Consider the following 23,674-nt stretch of genomic DNA (forward strand, 5'->3'; position numbering starts at 1 on the left):
GAGAAAAGGCTAAGTTCTCCAGAACAAGTCAGCCATAATAATAATGCTTCAGACGTTCCAGGTGTCTGTAAGGCCAGCAGTTAGAGTGAAACCTTTTCTTTGAACCCATTCAACCAGGGTGAAACTCTGCCAGGGGTAAAAAAGAAAGCAGCACATGCTTTCATGGTATTCACCCTACCACCTTCCACAGTGAGGAGACAGAAACCTATCTGGAGTGAAGAGCATGGGAAATATGTAACAGTTATTATTTGTCACGAAGGTAACTATTCAGCATCTGTTCTGTTCAACCAACTTCTGATGACTGGGTCGGGAAAATAAAGAAAGAGACCTAAATACAGCATTGAGGGAAAGTGCACTCTTAAACTTGAGAGTCTGAGAGATTCGAGTTCTGCCGTGACCTGTGTAGCCTTTCTAACCTATTGACTCCAATTTTGGGGGGATGCCCCACTTCTAGGACATCCTCAGAACTTCAACAGTAAGAACAAAAAAATGAGAGAAGGGTGATATGGAGGAATAGATACTGCCAACTCGTGTCTAAGTTACTTAGCATAAAGCTGGGATATAATAAGTCCTTAATAAAAACAGTTATTACCAGGTGTGACTCACAAGGGTGGCTGGTACAAGGGCGGATTTATCTTTTATTGCTTCAGTTCTGCATTAGCACTCTCTCTGGGGTCACTATTAGAAGCCAGGGCAATGCTAATAATGATGGGCACTTACAATGTATCAGGCATATTAGGTGCTAAAAGCTTCGGGTATTCATTTCACTTAGTCTCACAGGAGTCCAATGAAGTAAGTATGGTTATACATTGCTCATCAATGACAAACACAACCAGAGCCCTGGTCAGTCTGATTCCAAAACTCATGTTCTTAACTATTGTGTTTATACGGCCAAGCTCTACAGAAAGGTTTCTGGCAGAAATAGCATGACAGGTATAGGAGGGAGGATTACACTAAGGGAAGAATGACACCACGAGGATCCCAGGGAGCGTAAAACTTCAGTGTAAGTCCAAATCCTTCTTGTGTCAGGCCTAAATTCAATAACCAATGAGATTTGCTTACCCAAGAAGAATGTTAGCCAAATCCTCTCAGATAATTTAAATGGGAGATCCCAAGTCTTATTTTCATTTTCCCAGCCTTTTCTGACAACTTCTAATTCAACTCCAAGTCTTAAAATTAAAAATATATTACATTCTCCCATTTTGTGTGTCCAGAGATCTTGTTTATCTTGTTAACTACTAAATGGCCAGCACTTTGCACAATGCTTGGGATACAGTAGGTGTTCAATTAATTTTTTAATGAATGAATGAATGAATTTATATATCTCTTACGCCCTCCTGATTGTTCCTCCAAAATGATGCATTGCTGGTTATCTCTAGCCTCCCTGAAATAGAAGAGAAATATTTTTTCCTTCTTCTCCTAAGCCTGTTCATTTCAGGCATGGATTACTTCAACAACATTTGTCATTTTCTCTATTGAGTAACCCTACATCAGCATGAAAATCCTTTGTAACTAGGAGGCAGAGCTTGATGAACTTTCACTGGAAAGTAAAGTCTTCAAAAAATTGCATTTTACATCTTAACAAATCAAATATGATCTCAGAGCACAGCAAACACATAAGTGATTATATAAATATGGAATGACCTTCTTTCCACACAAATCATGTTTCAAAATTAAAGGAATGGGAGGCAGAGCAAGGGGGGGAGATTTCCAGAGCATATGCTACCAGAACCATTCTAGAAATAAATTGATATGATGATATGATTTAGCCAATTAATCAAGAAGGAAGATAAGGGAAGAATTCCCTATAAAAACCCAAAAGCCCTATAAGAATGTGAGTCAGCCACAGTGGCTGCACACAAATAGATCAAATTGCTTGTCAACAAAAATGTCTTGAGGAACAACATATTTGTAATCCAAACAAAAAATTAAAAAATTTTGCTAGCGCACAAAAGAACATAGTAGCTGCCCTACTTGTCCAATGAGCATAAATTGTTACTGCTGGAAGATCTCATTTCCCCTGGCCACTGACTCCATTATTACTAAGTGACTTTTAAAAATTGGTAAGCTAGTTTCCCATAGGACATTGTAGGTCATAATCATAACTCCTATTTTGTACAAAAAGGACTTAATGGTGACTAAGAGCACCCCTACATTTCAAAGTCAAATAAACATCTACATTTCTCACCTTTCTTTCGATATTTTTGTGACATTAAATGCAGTTCACTTTTCTTTACAAATCTCTCTCTTCCCATGGTTTAAGCCAATACTCTCACCTGGTTCTTCTAGTTCTTTGGACGTTCTGAATTTCTGTTGGTGTTTCTCTGCCTAAATGTTAATTACTCAAGCCTCTGTCCTTAGTCCTCATTCTCATCCATGGTTTCAATTCTGTCTTTATGTTGTTTAAAAGAAAAAAAAAACTGATTTAAATAGGCAACCCAGACCTCTCTCCCAAACTAGCTTCACACATCCAACTGCCCCCGGTAAGCTCCACTTGAGTAGCCAAACTCAAACATCATGGCCCAAAACTGAACTCATCACGTCTTCCCCATTATCTGCTCCTCTGTGTTTTCTAACAATGGTAGAAAACACAGCACCAGTCAAGTTGTATTCAAATCAGAAATCTGGCAATCATCTTCCCTTCCTTACCTACACTCCAAAAGATTAACCATGAATCTATGTAAATGCTGTAACTTAGTTATTTCTCATATCCATTCCTTCTCTCATTTCCCAGTGCTACTATCTTTTTTCAGGTTCTCCTGAGTCTCCTTTCTTGCACCCTTGATAACAGTGCAATAGCAACAATGCGTAAAAACAAAACACAAATCCATAATAATCTCACTCAAAAGCATTGAATTATTCTTTATTATTTTAGAATAATTATAAAATACTCTCCATTGTCTGTGAGGCCCCTCATATACTGCCTTCTGCTAAACTGTAGCCTCGTCTCTTGACAAACTTCTTGGTCTTCTCAGAAAATGCCTCACGTTTTCAATCTTCCCTGTTTTATACACAGTGCCCCTGCCTAGAAGGTCTTTTCTCCCTTTCTCTGCATACCAAACTTCCACACATCCTTCCAAATTTAAACTAGTCATGTCCTCCCCATCTCCTCCCCGTTTCATAACATCCATCACTGTAACCTAACCACCACCGATTCCCATCTCTACTCTTCCTATCCTTCTACCTACTCTTAACAAATCAAATATGATCTCAGTTTTGTACCATTTCTTTTTGTACCGTTTTACCAGTTAATCATGGTTGCTATGTCTTTCTGGTCTCTTCCCTTTTAGGTTTAAATTCCCTGAGTTCAAGGTGTGTGTCTTTCATTTTCATGTGTTTATAATCTAACTAGTGCTTGGCAGATGGTAGAGATTCAAAAATATTTGTCGAATAAATGGGTGGGAGCATGGGTGGATGAATGGATAGATGGAGAACATGAAGACAAAACACAGTAATTAGTCTTAATGGTCCCTCCTCATTCTAATCATTGTTGCGAGTCCTGATAATGAATCACCACCTAACAACAAGTTAGTTTTTATTCCTTGGATAGGCCTGAATAAATACTTGAATTTTTTCTCTCTGGCCCTCATTTTTAGCTTTCACTATGGAAGTTTGTCTGCTTCCAATACCTTACTCTAAAGCAAATAATATAATGAAATTGATTATTTCCACTTACTGTGTTAAAATCACCTTCTAATTCTGTCTCACTGAGATTACACCCAGATCTCATCAAATGGTTTTTGGGGAATTTCAAAAATCATTAGTCAGAAGTTTAAAGATTATTAATCTCTTAGCCTAACTTTAGAGATGGCTCATCTCATCCATTATATATGGATTTTATTATTTCAACTCTCAGGCAATAACCGACTTCCCAATTTTGTAAGGGTACTTCTCAGTTGCTACATTTAACTATTACTAGTCCTTACATAATGTCAAAACTCGAAAGACTGAAAAAGAGGCTTTAAGAGTCAAGAGATAAAATCTCAACAAATGGGGAAATATTTTTTGCAATCCTGTTTTGGTTCATAAGCACGATAATTGGATTTTCACACTAATACATGAAATGTGCATTGTTACAGCAGTTTGAGGGAGGCACATCTCACACAAAGTTTGTTGGCACATTACCCACCTGATGTGAAAGAAAAGAAATAAAAAAGATAAAAAAGGAAATTTTTTGACCAGAGTGATTTTAGTATGTGGAAGAATTCAGATGTAGAGGATTATATTGCATGTACACCAGATGGAAAGAGCCCATGCTTAACACACGTAGTAAAGATGTTTCACGTAGAATCCCAGTTTTTTAGTTCCTTAGGCAAGTTGTTGCATGAATCTAAGCTTGAATATATTCATCCTCAAGATGAGAGCAAGAACATGGGAATCAGGCAGAGTGGTATATGCACTACATAGTTCATTTATATGTCATCATCAGAAACTGAATAAGCACTAATGTATGACTGCATTTCTCAGGAAGCTACTGAATATCCCTTTAATTGCAAAAATATATACTATTATTGAAATACGTTTATATAAGAAAGGTATAATGGCTCTATTTTTTTAAGATGCCATTTAGATACTTTTCTAATGGCTCAACGTAATTGATGTTCTCAAGATCAAGGTTCTCCTCTGCGTTGTCTTGTTTCTACAGCTAGAGGGATGGAGTAATCAAATCTCCAGCCAACATTTATTGGACTTATTATGCATGAGACATTTGCTAAATGCTTTAAAAACATTATCCCATTTAATGCAGCAATCCTATGAGGGACATACTAACATTATCTATTTCGGTGAAAAATGAACTAAAGCGCAGAGAGAATAAGAATTTGCCCTCACACATCACTAACTGGCAAAGCCAGGTGTGCCCAACCCCCAGCCTTTTCATGCACAACCTCCACACGATCTTCTCATCAAAAGCCTGTTTTTTCAAAGTTGATCTCACGCAGGTAGAGTATGCACTGGGAAACCAGAAACATGCACGTGACGCTCTTTGTTGCTGTGGTCTGAAACTGAACCTGCCATATCTTTGCAGTATGCCTACCGTATGGCCTGCAAACTTGGCAATAATGACTCTGACATTTTACAAAACAGTTTGCTGACCCCTGCCGACATGAAAAGACACAGAAAAGTTAAAATATTCAGTTTATCTGGAAGTTTTTTAAATTAACTTTTTCACACCTAACAAAGTAGCTTCAGAAAATAACAAGAGAATTAAAGAAAAGCAAAGAGAAGAGTATAATATGCTCATGGATTATAAAACCCAAAATTGTTACAATGTCATTTTACCCCATATGGTTCTACAGACTCAGTTTAATCCCAATTTAAGATCCCAGCTAAGGTTTGTTTTGTTTTGTTTTGTAAATTGACAAGCGAATTCTAAAATGTATACGGAAATGTAAGAGACCTAGAAAAGCCAAGAGAATCTAACAGAAGAACAAAGCTGGCAGACATACACTGTCTGGCTTCAAACCATTGTGAAACTGAAGAAATTAAGACACTGTGTAATATTGCCACAAGAATGGAGCAAAGGTACAGAACAGCTATTGAGCAAGAAACATACCTACACATACACAGTCACCTGATTTGTGTCAAAGACGCTAATTCAGTCAGGAAAGTATAGTCAATTCAGTAGATAGTAATGGACTCAGTAGATATCCATTTTTGAATTAAGCTTAACCTCGATCTATGCTACATGCAAAAACTTATTCCAAATGAACCACAGACCTAAATGTAAAAGCTAAAACAACACATATTCTAATAGAAAAAATAGAGGAAAGACAAAAGATTTCTTAAACAGGACACAAAAAGCACTAACCACGAAAAAATATTAATATATTGAACTTTCTTAAAATCAAGCATGTGTTCATCAAAAGGCACTATTAAGATAATGAAAATGCAAGAAACACAAAAATAAGACATTCTCCATACACATACCTAGCAAAGAATTATTATTCAGAATATATCTTCAACATTTTATGAATTGGTAAGGAAAAGACAAAAGAAAAATCCAATGGACAAAAAAAGCCAAAATCCAGTGTTTTAATAAAAAAGACACTCAAATAACAAATAAATATATTAAAATGTGCCCATCATCAGTAGTAATTGGAGAAATGCAAATTTAAAAACCACAATGAGCTAGGCACAGCAGCTCATGCCTATAATCCCAACACTTTGGGAGGTGGAGGCAGGAGGATTGCTTGAGGCCAAGAGTTCAAGACCAGCCTAGGCAACACAGTCAGACCCTTTCTCCACAAAAAAAAAAAAAAAAAAAAAAAAAGAATGTTTAATTAGCCAGCCATGGTAGTATGCACTTGCAGTGGCAGCTACTTGGGAGGCTAAGGCAGGAGGATCATTTGAACCCAGGAATTTGAGGCTGCAGTGAACAGTAATTGTGCCACTGAACTCCAACCTGGATGACAAAGCAAGACCCTGACTTAAAAATAAAATAAAATAAAGAATAAAATCAAATCCACAATGGGATACCACTACACAGAGTTACCAAAATTAAAAACGGACGACGCCAGGGCAGGCACGGTGGCTCATGCCTGTAATCCCAGCACTTTGGGAGGCCAAGGCGGGTGGATCACGAGGTCAACAGATCGAGACCATCCTGGTCAACACGGTGAAACCCCGTCTCTACTAAAAATACAAAAAATTAGCTGGGCATGGTGGCGCGTGCCTGTAATCCCAGCTACTCAGGAGGCTGAGGCAGGAGAATTGCCTGAACCCAGGAGGCGGAGGTTGCGGTGAGCCGAGATCGCGCCATTGCACTCCAGCCTGGGTAACAAGAGCGAAACTCCGTCTCCAAAAAAAAAAAACGGACGATGCCACGTGTTGACAACATGTGGAGCAACTGGAATTCTCATACGGTAATGATATGAGAGTAAATTGGTGCCATTATTTTACAAAAATGTTCAGTGATATCTACTAAGACAAAACAGATCCTTACTCTATGATTTAGCAACTATACTACTGGGCATTTATCAATAAATATAAATGTCAATGGTCTCCATTGAAGACATGTACAAGAATGTTCTCAGAAAGGTTATTTATTATGCCCCTAAACTGGAAACAACTGAAATGATTGTCAAGAATAGAACAGAGAAAAATTCACACAATGGAATTCTTCAGAACAATAAAAAATCTATCAATACAGAAAACAACACAGATAAATCTTAAACCATAATGCTGAGCCAAAAATATATATTGTATGTTTCTAATTATATAAAGTTCAAAACCACACAAAACTTATCAATATTGGTATAGGTTTGAACAGTGGTTTCCTTTGAGTGGATATTTACAGAAAGTAGATACAAAGGAGACTTCTGCAGCTCAAGAAATGTTCTACATTTTGATGAGGCAGTTACATAGTGGGGTGTGTGTATGTACATATGTGTAAAAATTCTTTGAAATAGACATTTAAGATTTGTACATTTTACTATGTGTAATGTATACTCGATATTTTTTAAGTTTCCAAATACATAAAGCAAAAATTTTTAAGTATACAAAGAGAAGTTAAGAACTTCACCATCCCAGTATTAGATTTCAACACACATCTCTCATTAATAAACAGCCAAGCACAGGGTGGCTTGCACCTGTAATCCCAGCACTTGGGAGGCCAAGGTAAGTGGATCGCTTGATCTCAGGAGTTTGAGACCAGCCTGGGGAACATGAAGAAACCTCATCCCTACACTGAGCATGGTGGCATGCACCTGTAGTCCCAGTTACTTGGGAGGTGGAAGTGGGAGGATTGCTTGAGCCTGGGAGGCAGAGGTTGTAGTGAGCCAAGATGGTGCCACTGCATTCCAGCCTGGGCGACACAGCCAGACCCCATCTCAAAAATAAATAAATACCCAACCAAACAAAAGATATAAAACAATATGATTGATTTAATGAACATATAAACAGTTTCCAAGAATTTTTTAAAAGAACCTTTTCTTTCCTATACACATGAAATGTCTGTAAGATAGCAAGGAGTCAAATCCAACAAATTTCAGTTATTTGTTGTTATATTAGAATACATTCACAGGGTACAATAAAATTAAGTTCAAAATAAATACAAAAAACTAAAACTCTCAAATCTTTTGAAAATTTTAAAACACAATTGTGAATAATTCATGGGTTAAAATAAATCATAATAGAACTTTCAAAATGTGTAAAACTAGAAAATAGTAAAAATACTACCAATCAGGGCTGCCATGTGACATGATGGAATACCTGAAGCCATACTTCTCCTTCTTCTTTGTAAAAATAGAAAATATATAAAACTAGTTTTAAGAAATTGTACATAGCACATAAATGGGATCTTTAAGAGAAAGAAAATAAACCAAGAGACGCCTATGCCTACTCTTGATTTCCACCTGGAGGAATTTCCAGACTACAGTGCAGAGGAAGACAGCCTACGCAGAGGCCAATTGTCTCACTGAGTTTAAGAGACAGAAAGAAGCTCTGGTGAGTTGAGGGGAACAGGGAGGTCAAACTGATTAGGATTTTCAAGGCACAGTGTTAGAGAAAAGGAAACTATGCATAGAAAAGGCTCTAAACCTCTAAAAATATGCAGAGTGGACTCCTTGAGTCCAACGTAGATGGCAAAATTTGAGGCCAAAAATTACAGGAGAGTTCTCAAATGAAAATTTATATAGAAATGCAAAACGTGTGGAGCTCACGTAAGTAAGGGGTCAGGGGGAGGGTGGGGAATTTTTCAGTTGATGAAGGCTACCTTAAATTTTCCCAAAGTTTAAAAACAATTTTAAAATGAATCAACTAATCCACAAGTACTTTAACTGCTTCCGAGAATTTTTCCAACACTCTTAAAAAGATAACCAAATGCAGACATTCAGATGTCCAACACATAATAAAAATTACTTTCTAAAATTACTAGACATGCAAATAGCAGGGAAGATTCATAGCCAGAAGGGGAGAAAAGTCAGTAAAATCAGCCAGGAAATGACACTAATGGTAAAATAAGTTAACAAACAATAAGTTCAAGTGTGTAAATGAACACATGAACACAATAAGACTACAAATAGAATATTTTTTAAATTAACGGGAATTCAACAAATGAAAAATGCGGTGTACCTGAATTGAAAAATTTAGTGAATGGCATTAACAGCAAATAAGAAACTGCAGAAGAATACATCAGTGAGGTTTAAGATATGCAATAGAAACCACCCAAACCTAAGTACAAATATGGAAAAAAATGAACAAAACTTTGGTGAGCCATAGGGCAACATCAAGAAATCCAAAAGAAGTGTAATTGGGAGTTCGAGAAGAAGAAGAGAGATATTTGAGGATGAAAAAAATTTGAAGAAATAATGGTTCCACACTTTCCAAACATTATGAAAATTATAAGCCTACAGAACTAAGAATCTTAATGAACCATAAGCAGAATAAAAATACAGAAAACCTGACAAGACACATTATAATCAAACTACCTTAAAACAAAAACATCATGAAGATATTTGCCACCACAAAAAAACACATAAGTACAGCACTATGACACTATATAGCAACTACACAATCAAGTCTACATAACAACCATCTAACAACATGATGACAGGATCAAATTCTCACATATCAATATTAACCTTGAATGTAAATGGGCTAAACGCCTCACTGAAAAGGCGTAAAGTGGAAAGTTGGATAAGGAAGCAAGACCCAACAACTGTCTACTGTCTTCAAGAGATCCACCTCACATGTAACACCCATAGACTTAAAGGAAAGGGATGAAGATAGGTCTATCATGAAAAAGAAAACAATAAAAGAACAGAGGTTGCTGCTCTTTTTTTTTTAATTGCATTTTAGGTTTTGGGGTACATGTGAAAAAAATGCAAGATTGTTGCATAGGTGCATACGTGGCAGTGTGATTTGCTGCCTTCCTCCCCTTCACCTATATGTGGTATTTCTCCCCATGCTATCTCTCCCCAACTCTCCACCCCCGCTGTCCCCCCTACTACCCCCCGACAGAACCCAGTGTATAGTGCTCCCCTCCCTGTGTCCATGTGTTCCCATTGTTCAACACCCATCTATGAGTGAAAACATGCGGTGTTTGATTTTCTGTTCTTGTGTCAGTTTGCTGAGAATGATGGTTTCCAGGTTCATCCATGTCCCTACAAAGGACGCAAACTCATCGTTTTTGATGGCTGCATAATATTCCATGGTGTATATGTGCCACATTTTCCCTGTCCAGTCTATCATCGATGGGCATTTGGGTTGGTTCCAGGTCTTTGCTATTGTAAACTGTGCTGCAATGAACATTCGTGTGCATGTGTCCTTATAGTAGAACGATTTATAATCCTTTGGATATATACCCAGTAATGGGATTGCTGGGTCAAATGGAATTTCTATTTCTAGGTCCTTCAGGAATCGCCACACTGTCTTCCACAATGGGTGAACTAATTTACACTCCCACCAACAGTGTAAAAGTGTTCCTATTTCTCCACATCCTCTCCAGCATCTGTTGTCTCCAGATTTTTTAATGATCGCCATTCTAACTGGCGTGAGATGGTATCTCAATGTAGTTTTGATTTGCATTTTTTCTAATGACCAGTGATGATGAGCATTTTTTCATATGTTTGTTGGCCTCATGTATGTCTTCTTTTGTAAAGTATCTGTTCATATCCTTCGCCCACTTTTGAATGGGCTTGTTTGTTTTTTTTCTTGTAAGTCTGTTTTAGTTCGTTGTAAATTCTGGATATCAGCCCTTTGTCAGATGGGTAGGCTGCAAAAAGTTTTTCCCATTCTGTTGGTTGCCGATTCACTCTAATGACTGTTTCTTTTGATGTGCAGAAGCTGTGGAGTTTGATTAGGTCCCATTTGTCTATTTTGGCTTTTGTTGCCAATGCTTTTGGTGTTTTGGTCATGAAGTCCTTGCCTACGCCTATGTCCTGAATGGTTTTGCCTAGGTTTTCTTCTAGGGTTTTTATGGTGTTACGTCTTATGTTTAAGTCTTTAATCCATCTGGAGTTAATTTTCGTGTAAGTTGTCAGGAAGGGGTCCAGTTTCTGCTTTCTGCACATGGCTAGCCAGTTTTCCTAACACCACTTATTAAACAGGGAATCCTTTCCCCATTGCTTGTTTTTATCAGGTTTGTCAAAGATCAGATGGTTGTAGATATGTTGTGCTGCCTCCGAGGCCTCTGTTCTGTTCCATTGGTCTATATCTCTGTTTTGGTACCAGTACCATGCTGTTTTGATTACTGTAGCCTTGTAGTATAGTTTGATGTTCAGTAGTGTGATGCCTCCTGCTTTGTTCTTTTTGCTTAGAGTTGACTTGGCTATGCAGGCTCTCTTTTGGTTCCATATGAAGTTTAAGGTGGTTTTTTCCAGTTCTGTGAAGAAGGTCATTGGTAGTTTGATGGGGATGGCGTTGAATCTGTAAATTACTTTGGGCAGTATGGCCATTTTCACGATATTGATTCTTCCTAACCATGAACATGGAATGTTTCTCCATCTGTTTGTGTCCTCTCTTATTTCGTTGAGCAGTAGTTTGTAGTTCTCCTTGAAGAGGTCCTTTACGTTCCTTGTTAGTTGTATTCCTAGGTATTTTATTCTCTTTGTAGCAATTGCAAATGGCAGTTCATTCTTGATTTGGCTCTCTTTAAGTCTGTTATAGGTGTATAGGAATGCTTGTGATTTTTGCACATTGATTTTGTATCCTGAGACTTTGCTGAAGTTGCTTATCAGTTTCAGGAGATTTTGGGCTGAGACGATGGGGTCTTCTAGATATACAATCATGTCATCTGCAAATAGAGACAATTTGACTTCCTCCTTTCCTAATTGAATACCCTTTATTTCTTTTTCTTGCCTGATTGCTCTGGCTAGAACTTCCAGTACTATATTGAATAGGAGTAGTGAGAGAGGGCATCCTTGTCTAGTGCCAGATTTCAAAGGGAATGCTTCCAGTTTTTGCCCATTCAGTATGATATTGGCTGTCGGTTTGTCATAAATAGCTTTTATTATTTTGAGATACGTTCCGTCGATACCTAGTTTATTGAGAGTTTTTAGCATAAAGGACTGTTGAATTTTGTCAAGGCCTTCTCTGCATCAATTGAGATAATCATGTGGTTTTTGTCTTTGGTTCCGTTTATGTGGTGAATTACATTTATAGACTTGCGTATGTTGAACCACCCTTGCATCCCCGGGATGAATCCTACTTGATCATGGTGGATAAGCTTTTTGATGTGCTGTTGTAATCGGCTTGCCAGTATTTTATTGAAGATTTTTGCATCTATGTGCATCATGGATATTGGCCTGTAGTTTTCTTTTCTTGTTGAGTCTCTGCCAGGTTTTGGTATCAGGATGATGTTGGTCTCATAAAATGATTTGGGAAGAATTCCCTCTTTTTGGATTATTTGGAATAGTTTCAGAAGGAATGGTACCAGTTCCTCTTTGTATGTCTGGTAGAATTCGGCTATGAACCCATCTGGACCTGGGCTTTTTTTGGGTGTTAGGCTCTTAATTGCTGCCTCAACTTCAGACCTTGTTATTGGTCTATTCAGGGTTTCGACTTCTTCCTGGTTTAGGCTTGGGAGGAGGCAACTGTCCAGGAATTTATCCATTTCTTCCAGGTTTTCTAGTTTATGTGCATAGAGTTGTTTGTAATAATCTCTGATGATGGTTTGAATTTCTGTGGAATCTGTGGTGATATCCCCTTTATCATTTTTTATTGCATCTATTTGGTTATTCTCTCTTTTCTTTTTTATTAATCTGGCTAGTGGTCTGTCTATTTTGTTGATCTTTTCAAAAAACCAGCTCCTGGATTTATTGATTTTTTTGAAGGGTTTTTCGTGTTTCTATCTCCTTCAGTTCTGCTCTGATCTTAGTTATTCTTGTCTTCTGCTAGGTTTTGAGTTTTTTTGATCTTGCTCCTCTAGCTCTTTCAATTTTGACAATAGGGTGTCAATTTTCGATCTCTCCTTGCTTCTGATGTGGGCACTTATTGCTATATATTTTCCTCTAGAGACTGCTTTAAATGTGTCCCAGAGATTCTGGTATGTGGTGTCTTCATTCTCGTTGGTTTCGAAGAACATCTTTATTTCTGCCTTCATTTCATTGTTTATCCAGTCAACATTCAAGAGAAAGTTGTTCAGTTTCCATGAAGCTGTGCAGTTCTGAGTTGGTTTCTGAATTCTGAGTTCTAACTTGATTGCACTGTAGTCTGAGAGACTGTTTGTTATGGTTTCCGTTCTTTTGCATTTGCTGAGGAGTGATTTACTTCCAATTATGTGGTCAATTTTAGAGTAGGTGTGATGTGGTGTTGAGAAGAATGTATATTCTGTGGATTTGGGCTGGAGAGTTCTGTAAATGTCTATTAGGTTTGCTTGTTCCAGGTCTGAGTTCAAGTCCTGGATATCCTTGTTAATTCGTTGATCTGTCTAATATTGACAATGGTGTGTTGAAGTCTCCCACTATTATTGTGTGGGAGTCTAAGTCTCTTTGTAAGTCATTAAGAACTTGCCTTATGTATCTGGGTGCTTCTGTATTAGGTGCATATATATTTAGGATCGTTAGCTCTTCTTGTTGCATTGATCCTTTTACCATTATGTAATGTCCTTCTTTGTCTCTTTTGATCTTTGTTGCTTTAAAGTCCGTTTTATCAGAGATGAGAATTGCAACTCCTGCTTTTCTTTGCTCTCCATTTGCTTGGTAAATCTTCCTCCATCTCTTTATTTTGAGCCTTTGTGTATCCTTGCATGTGAGATGGGTTTCCTGGATACAGCACACTGATGGGTTTTGGCTTTTTATCCAATTTGCCAGTCTGTGTCTTTTGATTGGGGCATTTAGTCCATTTACATTTAGGGTTAATATTGTTATGTGTGAATTTGATCCTGCCATTTTGATGCTAGCCGGCTGTTCTGCCCATTGGTTGATGCAGATTCTTCATTGTGTTGATGCTCTTTACCATTTGGTATGTTTTTAGAGTGGCTGGTACTGGTTGTTCCTTTCTATTTCTAGTGCCTCTTTCAGAAGCTCTTGTAAAGCAGGTCTGGTGGTGATGAAATCTCTGAGTACTTGCTTGTTCACAGAGGATTTTATTTTTCCTTCACTTATGAAGCTTAGTTTGACTGGATATGAAATTCTGGATTGAAAGTTCTTTTCTTTAAGGATGTTAAATATCGGCCCTCACTCTCTTCTGGCTTGTAGAGTTTCTGCTGAGAGATTTGCTGTGAGTCTGATGGGTTTCCCTTTGTGGGTAACCTGACCTTTCTCTCTGGCTGCCCTTAGCATTTTCTCCTTCATTTCAACCCTGGTGAATCTGATGATTATGTGCCTTGGGGTTTCTCTTCTTGGGGAATATCTTTGTGGTGTTCTCTGTATTTCCTGAACTTGAATATTGGCCTGCCTTGCTAGGTTGGGGAAGTTTTCCTGGATAACATCCTGAAGAGTATTTCCAGCTTGGATTCATTCTCTTCGTCACATTCAGGTACACCTATCAAACATAGATTAGGTCTTTTCACATAGTCCCATATTTCTTGTTGACTTTTTTCGTTCCTTTTTACCCTGTTTTCTCTAATCTTGCCTTCTCATTTTATTTCATTGAGTTGATCTTCGACCTCTGATATCCTTTCTTCTGCTTGGTCAATTTGGCTGTTGAAACTTGTGCATGCTTCGTGAAGTTCTCGTGTTGTGTTTTTCAGCTCCATCAATTCACTTATATTCCTCTCTAAGTTGTCCATTCTCGTTAGCATTTCGTCAAATCTTTTTTCAACGTTCTTAGTTTCTTTGCATTGGGTTAGAACATGTTCTTTCAGCTCACGGAAGTTTCTTATTACCCACTTTCTGAAGGCTGATTCTGTCATTTCATCACACTCATTCTCCATCCAGTCTTGTTCCCTTGCTCATGAGGAGTTGTGATCCCTTGTAGGAGGAGAGGTGTTCTGGTTTCGGGTGTTTTCATCCTTTTTGCGCTGGTTTCTTCCCATCTTTGTGGATTTATCCACCTGTCAGCTTTGTAGTTGTTGACTTTCTGATTGGGTCTCTGAGTGGACGTTCCGTTTGTTGTTGATGGAGTTCTTTCTCTTTCTTAGTTTTCCTTTTAACTGTCTGGTCTCTCTGCTGTAGGACTGCTGAGGTCCACTCCAGGCCCTGCTTGCCTGGGGATCACTTGCAGCAGCTGCCGAACAGTAAAGATTGCTACAAGTTTCTTCTTCTGCTTTGTCCCAGAAGGATACCTGCCAAATGTCAGTCTGAGCTCTCCTTTATCAGGTGACTCTGGATATACGGGGGTCAGGGAGCTGCTTGAGGAAACAGTCTGTCCTTTATATTAGCTCGGGTGCTGAGCTGTGAGCCCCGTTGTTCATTCAGAGCTGCTGGGCCGGTAAATTTAAGTCTACGGCAGCAGAACTCATAAACCCTTTTTTTTTCCCCCAGGTGCTGTGTCCTAGGGAGTTAGGGCTTTATGAGTTTCCGTGGTGCTGCTGCCTTTTTCTTTTTTCCTAAGGACTGCCCTGCCCACAAGGAGGCAGGCTAGTCACTCTCAGCCTGCAGAGGCTTCACTGAGCTGCTGTGGGCTCCACCCAGCTGCCATGTGAATGTCCCTGCAGTCCTGTTTATGTGGGTGTAGTTAGAACTGCTTCGGCGATGGTGGCCCACCTCTGTAATGATGGACTCTCTCTGTAATGGCAGGTTGCCTCGGCAATCGTGGGTTGCCTCAGCAACGGCAGGCTGCCTCAGGAATGGTGGACTGGCTCCGTAATGGTGGAGTGCCTCAGTAATGGCGGACACCCCTCCCCCACAGAGCTGGACCATCCCGGGTTCAGCTGTGCTTGCTGTGAAACTCTCAACCCAGAACGTTTCCAATTGCTGTTTTTTTGTTTTTGTTTTTGATTTTGTGGGGGTGGGACCAGACGGGCCTGATCACCTGGCTCCCTGCCTCAGAGCCTTTTGTTTTTTCATTGAATGGTCTGCTCTCTCCCAGGTGTCCTGGTCGCCTGTTGAATAGACGCTGGGATCTGTGTGATTTCCCATGTGGCGACCCACTGCGCTGGCTGAAACCGTGGCTCTGAGATTCGTGGCACTTTTTTGCCCGGGAATCTCCTGGCCTGGCTCCCTGTTTCAGCTCCCCTTGCTGGCTAAGTGGGAACACAGTCCCATTTACTCTGCACTGGGAGCCACTGTGCCGGGGAGCAGGCGAAACAGCCGCGCCGGCCAAAACAGCCACCCTGGTGACCCATGGGGCTCCTCCGCCTGGGAATCTCCTGGTCTGTGGGCAATAAAAATCCATCTGGAAATGTGACGTCCACTCACCCTCTGCACTTTCACTAGGAGCTGCAATCCTGAGCTACACCTAACCAGCCATCTTGGAACTTCCTTTTTTTTTTTTTAATTGTACTTCAGGTTCTGGGGTACATGTGCAGATCATGCAGGATTCTCCAATAGGTAAAAACACAGCAAGGTGGTTTGCTGCCTCCATCCCCCATCACCTATATCTGGCATTTCTCCCCATGCTATCCCTGTCGAACATCCCCACCCCCGACTGTCCCTCCCCTAGCCCCCACAACAGACCCCAGTGTGTGATGCTCCCCTCCTTGTGTCCATGTGTTCTCATCGTTCAACACCTGCCTATGAGTGAGAACATGCAGTGTTTGATTCTCTGTTCTTGTGTCAGTTTGCTGAGAATGATGGTTTCCAGATTCATTCATGTCCCTGCAAAGGATACAAACTCATTGTTTTTTATGGCTGCATAGTATTCCATGGTGTATATGGGCCACATTTTCTTTGTCCAGTCTATCATCAATGGGCACTCGGGTTGGTTGCAGGTCTTTGCTATTCTAAACAGTGCCACAATGAACATACATGTGCATGTGTCTTTATAATAGAAAGATTTATAATCCTTTGGGTATATACCAAGTAATGGGATTTCTGGGTCAAATGGAATTTCTATTTCTAGGTCCTTGAGGAATTCCACGCTGTCTTCCACAATGGCTGAACTAATTTACACTCCCACCAACAGTGTAAAAGTGTTCCTATTTCTCCACATTCTCTCCAGCATCTGTTGTCTCCAGATTTTTTAATGATCACCATTCTAACTGGTGTGAGATGGCATCTCAATGAGGTTTTGATTTGCATTTCTCTAATGATCAGTGATCATGAACATTTTTTCATATGTTTGTTGGCCTCATATAAGTCTTCTTTTGAAAAGTGTTTGTTCATGTCCTTTGCCCACTTTTGAATGGGTTTGTTTGTTTTTTTCTTGTAAATCTGTTTTAGTTCCTTGTAGATTCTGGATATTAGCCCTTTGTCGATTCTGGATATTAGCCCTTCGCCAGATGAGTAGATTGCAAAAATTTTTTCCCATTCTGTTGTTTGCCAGTTCACTCTAATGATTGTTTCTTTTGCTGTATAGAGGCTCCGAAGTTTAATTAGATCCCATTTGTCTATTTTGGCTTTTATTGCTGATGCTTTTGGTGTTTTAGTCATGAAGTCCTTGCCTATGCCTATGTCCTGAATGGTTTTGTGTAGGTTTTCTTCTAGGGTTTTTATGGTGTTAGGTCTTATGTTTAAATCTTTAATCCACCTAGAGTTAATTTTAGTGTAAGTTGTCAGGAAGGGGTCCAGTTTCTGCTTTCTGCACATGGCTAGCCAGTTTTCCCAACACCATTTATTAAACAGGGAATCCTTTCCCCATTACTTGTTTTTGTCAGGTTTGGCAAAGATCAGATGGTTGTATATCTGTGGCATTTCCTCTGAGGCCTCTGTTCTGTTCCATTGGCCTATATCTCTGTTTTCGTACCAATATCTGTATCTCTGTTTTGGTACTATGCTCTTTTGATTACAGTACCCCTGTAGTATAGTTTGAAGTCAGGAAGCGTGATGCCTCCAGCTTTGCTCTTTTTGCTTAGGATTGTCTTGGCTATGTGGGCTCTCTTTTGGTTCCATATGAAGTTTAAGGTGGTTTTTTCCAGTTCTGTGAAGAGGGTCATTGGTAGCTTGATGGGGATAGCATTGAATCTATAAATTACTTAGGGCAGTATGGCCATTTTCATGATATTGATTCTTCCTAACCATGAGCATGGAATGTTTTTTCATCTGTTTGTGTCCTCTCATTTTCTTGAGCAGTGGTTTGTAGTTCTCCTTGAAGAGGTTATTTACATTCTTTCTTGGTTGTATTCCTATTTATTTTATTCTCTTTGTAGCAATTGTGAATGGGAGTTTACTCTTGATTTGTCTCTCTGTTAGTCTGTTACTGGTGTATAGGAATGTTGTGATTTTTGCACATTGATTTTGTATCCTGAGACTTTGCTGAACTTGCTTATCAGTTTAAGGAGATTTTGGACTGAGATAATAGAGTCTTCTAAATATACAATCATGTCATTTGCAAATAGAGACAATTTGACTTCCTCCTTTCCTAACTGAATACCCTTTATTTCTTTTTCTTGCCTGATTGCTCTGGCTAGAATTTCCAATATTATATTGAATAGGAGTGGTGAGAGAGGGCATCCTTGTCTACTGCCACATTTCAAAGGGAATGCTTCCAGTTTTTGCCCATTCAGTATGATATTGGCTGTGGGTTTGTTGTAAATAGCTTTCATTATTTTGAGATACGTTCCGTTGATACCTAGTTAATTGAGAGTTTTTAGCATAAAGAGCTGTTGAGTTTTGTTGAAGGCCTTCTCTGCATCTATTGATATAATCATGTGGTTTTTGTCTTTGATTTTGTTTATGTGGTGGATTACATTTGTAGACTTGCATATGTTGAACTGGCCTTGCATCCCTGGGATGAAGCCTACTTGATCGTGTGGTGCTGAGAAGAATGTATATTCTGTAGATATGGGGTGGAGAGTTCTGTAGATGTCTATTAGGTCTGCTTGGTCCAGATCTGAGTTCATAAGCTGTCCAATAACCAAAATAGAATAGTATTGGTATTTATACAAAAACAGATCCCACAGACCAATGGTATTGAATAGAAAACTTAGAAATAAAGCTGCACTCCTACAACCATCTCATCATCAACAAAGCTGACAAAAAAAAAAAAAAAACAATGAGGAAAGGACTCTCTATTCAATGAATGGTTCTGGGATTACTGGCTAGCCATATGCAGAAGATTGAAACTGGACCCCTACTTTCACCTTATACAAAAATCAACTCAAGATAAATTAGAGAGTTAAATGTAAGACCTAAAACTCTAAAAATCCTAAAAGAAAATCTAGGAAATATTATTCTGGACACTTATCTTGGGAAAGAACTTATGACTAAGTCCCCAAAAGCAATTACGATAAAAATAAAATTTGACACGAGACCTAATTAAACTAAAGAGCTTCTGCACAGCAAAACAAACTATCAGTAGAGTCAACAGGCAACCTACAGAATGGGAGAAAGTATCTACAAACTATGCATCTGACAAAGGTCAATATTCATAATCTATAAGGAACTTACTGCATCAAGCAAAAAAAAAAACAAATAACCCCATTAAAAAATGGGTAAAGGACATGAACAGACACTTCTCAAAAAAGACACACATGCAACCAACAAATATATTTTAAAATGCTCAATTTCACTAATTATCAGAGAAATGCAAATCAGAACCACAATGAGATACCATCTCTCACCAGTCAGAATAGCAGTTACTAAAAAGTCAGATGTTGATAAGGTTGTGGAAAAAAGGGAATGTTTATACACTGCTGGTGGGAATGTAAATTAGTTCAGCCACTGTGGAAAGCAATTTGAAGATTTCTCAAAGAACTAAAAACAGAACTGCCATTCAACCTAGCAATCTCATTACTGGGTATATACTCAAAGAAAAACAAATTATTCTACCAGCAACACACATACACTCCTATGTTCTTCATGGCACTATTCATCACAGCAGATAGATAGAATAAACCTAAATGCCCATCAACAGTAGACTGAATAAAGAAAATGTGGTATACATACAAATAGAATACTACACAGGCATAAGAAATAACAAAAGCATATTCTTTGCAGCAACATGGATGCAGCCAGAGGCTATTATCCTAAGTAAACTAGTGCAGGAACAGAAAACCAAATACTGAATTTTCTCACTTATAAGTAGGAGTTAAACACTGAGTACAATCAGACACAGAGATAGGAACAATAGACACTGGGAACTACTAGAATGGGGAGGGTGAGAAGTAGATGAGGATTCAAAAACGATCAAGTACTATCCTCACTGCCTGAGTGATGGGATCATTCATACCCCAAACCTCAGCAACATATAATATATTTATGTAACAAACCTGCATGTGTTCCCCCGAACCTAAAATAAAAGTTTTTAAACAGTAAAAAGCAAACAAACCCAAAAAAATTAAAAAGGACAGATTAAGCCCAAACTATAAAGGGCCTATATATATATGTGTGTGTGTGTGTGTGTGTGTGTGTGTGTGTGTGTGAATAATACAGAAAAGAGACAATAGAGAAAAATCAGTGAAACCCAAAGTTGGACTTTGAAAAGAAAAATCCACAAATGTGGAACCTGTGAATACAGAGGGTGGACTAGGAGAAAAGTCACAGACAGGCAGAAAAATATTTGCAGTATATATGACTGAAAAAACTTTCATTCAGAATACATATTTTTAAACTCTTAACAACTAAATACTGAGAAGACAATCAACCCAATTTTAATGGGCAAAATATTTGAATAGTCACATCACAAAAATTATACAAATCTCTGATGAATACATGAAAAGATGCTCAACATAATTAGTCAACAGAAAACTGCAACAAAACCACAGTCAAATACCACTACACACCCACTAGAATGGCTAAGATTTTAAAAACTGACAATGACAAGTACTGATGAGCAATTCTCGTATGTTGCTGGTGGAAGCTGAAAATGATGCAACCCTTTTTGAAAATACTTGGACGATTTCTTATAAAGTTAAACATACATTCACCATATGACCCCAAAATTCCACATCTAAATAATTACCCAAGAGAAATGTAAACACATTTGCACACAAAAATATGTATGTTCACAACAGCTTTATTCATAATAGCTAAAAGCTGAAAACAACCTAAATTCATCATGAAACAAATGGATAAGCAAATTGTATGTATCCATCCCATGAAATACTACTCTATAATAAAAAGGAATTAACCATTATTCAAAGAAGTGCCCCAGGATCTTGATCCCACTTGTTTAAAATTTCCTTTGAAAGCCCTTGCTCTTGTCTTCGCAATCCAGACACAATAGTACTGGCGTCCATCAAGTGGAAAGTTTGCTCAACTTTAATTTCTCAAAGTTGTGTAAGCAGAACCAATTGAGACGTCTGTGGCATTAGTTATTATTTCTGCTGTTAATCATCAGGCCTGAAAAGGACTGATGTAAACAAGATGAATTTTTTCCTCGCAAATTGATGTGGATGGTCTGTCACTGTGAGCTTCATCTTCAATGTCATCTTGTCCCTTCCTAAAAAGAGCTATCCATTTATAAAGTGCTGATGTATTTGGGGCATTGTCCCCATAAACTTTTCATAAAGCATCACTGATTTAAGCTTCACCATAAATTTGATGTTCGTTCTTGCTTCAATTTTAGCAGAATTTGTATTGCTCTGATAGGGTCTTTTTTCAAACTGATATCTTATCCTTCTAAGTATCTCAAACTAACTCCTGTTCAGACATGTTATAGCAAGTTAGTACAGGTTTATCTGGGTGAAAAACAAATTGAAACCGAAGCATAGTTTTTTCATAATACACATTTTCCATGAACGTTTTTAAGAACCCTGGTACAGGGCCGGGCGCGGTGGCTCACACCTATAATCCCAGCACTTTGGGAGGCCGAAGCGGGTGGATCACGAGGTCAAGAGATCCAGACCATCCTGGTCAACAAGGTGAAACCCTGTCTCTACTAAAAATACAAAAATTAGCTGAGCATGGTGGTGCACGCCTGTAGTCCCAGCTACTCGGGAGGCTGAGGCAGGAGAATTGCTTGAACCCAGGAGGCAGAGGTTGTGGTGAGCCGAGACCGCGCCATTGCACTCGAGTCTGGGTAACAACAGCGAAACTCCACCTCAAAAAAAAAAAGAACCCTAGTACACCCCTATGAAATGGAGAAGTAAAAGATGCTATGAAACCACATAGAAGGAGTGCCTAGCCCAGATTTGTGTCATCCTAGAGGGTTTCTCAGAGGAAGTGATTTTTGAGACAACTATGGGTTACCCAAAGAGTTAGGAAGAGAATGTGCTTGGTTAGAAACCCTGACCCCTTGGAAACCAAGGGTGATGTCATTGTGCGCAGCTACCCATTGTAAATGAGATGTCTCATTATGTGAATTTCAATTCTACCCAACAAGTATTTATTAAAGTCCTAATATATAGAAGGCATTCTATTCTACATATTGGAGTCAAAGAGAAAAAAAAAAAAGAGTGTGAGGGTGAGCCATACCTTCAAGGAGCTTACAATATATTGAAGAGGTAGAGCTTAAACACAAAAAATATATTTACAGAGTTTTCATAGTAATCTAAATCAGCTTTAAAAGCCACCTACACCACACACAAGTGGTCATTTACTCTAAGTAATATAAGGTGCGGTGGCTTTTTTAAGCGGCAGGAGAGAAAGCTACAAAAGGGATTGTGGGGGGTAGGGAGACAGAAGGAAAGAATACAGGCTTGGGAAAGGATCTTGACAGCCAGAGACACTGCCAAGCACAGACTTCCTGCTGTGTTAGTGGACATGGGTAGGCAGGAAAAACACGGCGTGCTTCTTCCAGCTATTTTTCTTCTGATCATCTTTAGCCATCACCAGTCACACTTCCCCTATAGCAGAAGATTGTGCCTAACGTGTTCTGAAAAGGAAAATGGTATGGGTGGACAGACATAATGGAGAAGCAAAATTATACATAAGAACGCAACATCCAACTTATCCTCAGCACAACCTCTCAATAGGCCTCGGGGTCCCAGATAGATGGTTCCCAGAAAAGCAGATGTTACTACTTCCCTTCCTTCTCAGGAAACTGGAAGAAAGCCCACACATTCCAAAGTTTAGTTAATCAGTGAACAAACATACACTGACATTTCTGTGTTCCAGACTGAAGATACAATAATGAGCAAGAGAGTTATTGTCCTCATGGTATCTAGTACGAGAGAAAGATACAGAAAATACAGGGAAGAGTATATGGCGCCATTGGAGTACAGAAAAAGGCAGCCAGCCCACCCTTAGGGAGACAAGACAGACTTCCATGAGAAAAATTATTCCATTATATTTATACACCATCTAATGATATGTTAGACCTTGTTTCCTTTAAGAAACCTGGGGGACAGGAAGAAAGAAGTTATCTGGCAACACATGTAAAAAGATCATTGGTATGAAAAACAGATTTGTCACAGTCCAAGTAAAGTCAGGTTTCACAGTCAGTGGTGTTTGCTCTATGGATAAAACAAATGTGCTGTTAGCAAAGCCAGGGTTGAGTGCCAGATTCAACAGCCCATAAATCCTGAAGTAACAGAAAGCACAAAGCAGACCCGGCCCCAGTCTGCACTGCTGCTTTGTTAAAATTATCTCGGCCACTCATCAGCTTCGAGCGATGGAGGCCAAACCGGAAAAAGTAGGTGCTAGGAGTAAGGAATTGAAGGAGGAGTTCATCCATATCTGGCCCGTGTGAGGAGGCTGCAGGAGAGAACATGAAACATGCAATGCCGCCCACACCGGTTTCTTGACCAGAAGAGCGGGAAATAGATGAATCAATTAATGAATGAATGAGAGGATGGATAGATGGATTGTTG

The 23,674-nt window shown here is 38.9% G+C and overlaps 1 protein-coding gene and 1 pseudogene across 1 annotated transcript in view; one reads left to right on the forward strand and one right to left on the reverse strand.

Moving 5' to 3' along the window:
* TNFSF4 (TNF superfamily member 4) overlaps window positions 1-23,674 on the reverse strand; it is a 233,432-nt gene that overhangs the window by 93,553 nt on the left and 116,205 nt on the right. The gene's annotated exons all lie outside the window — the stretch shown is intronic.
* LOC135272395 (small nucleolar RNA U13) lies at window positions 4,011-4,135 on the forward strand (annotated as a pseudogene).

This window comes from Aotus nancymaae, unplaced genomic scaffold, assembly GCF_030222135.1.
Source record: "Aotus nancymaae isolate 86718 unplaced genomic scaffold, 86718_ANA_hifiasm-v0.15.2.pri h1tg000108l, whole genome shotgun sequence".
NCBI classification, from domain to species: domain Eukaryota; kingdom Metazoa; phylum Chordata; class Mammalia; order Primates; family Aotidae; genus Aotus; species Aotus nancymaae.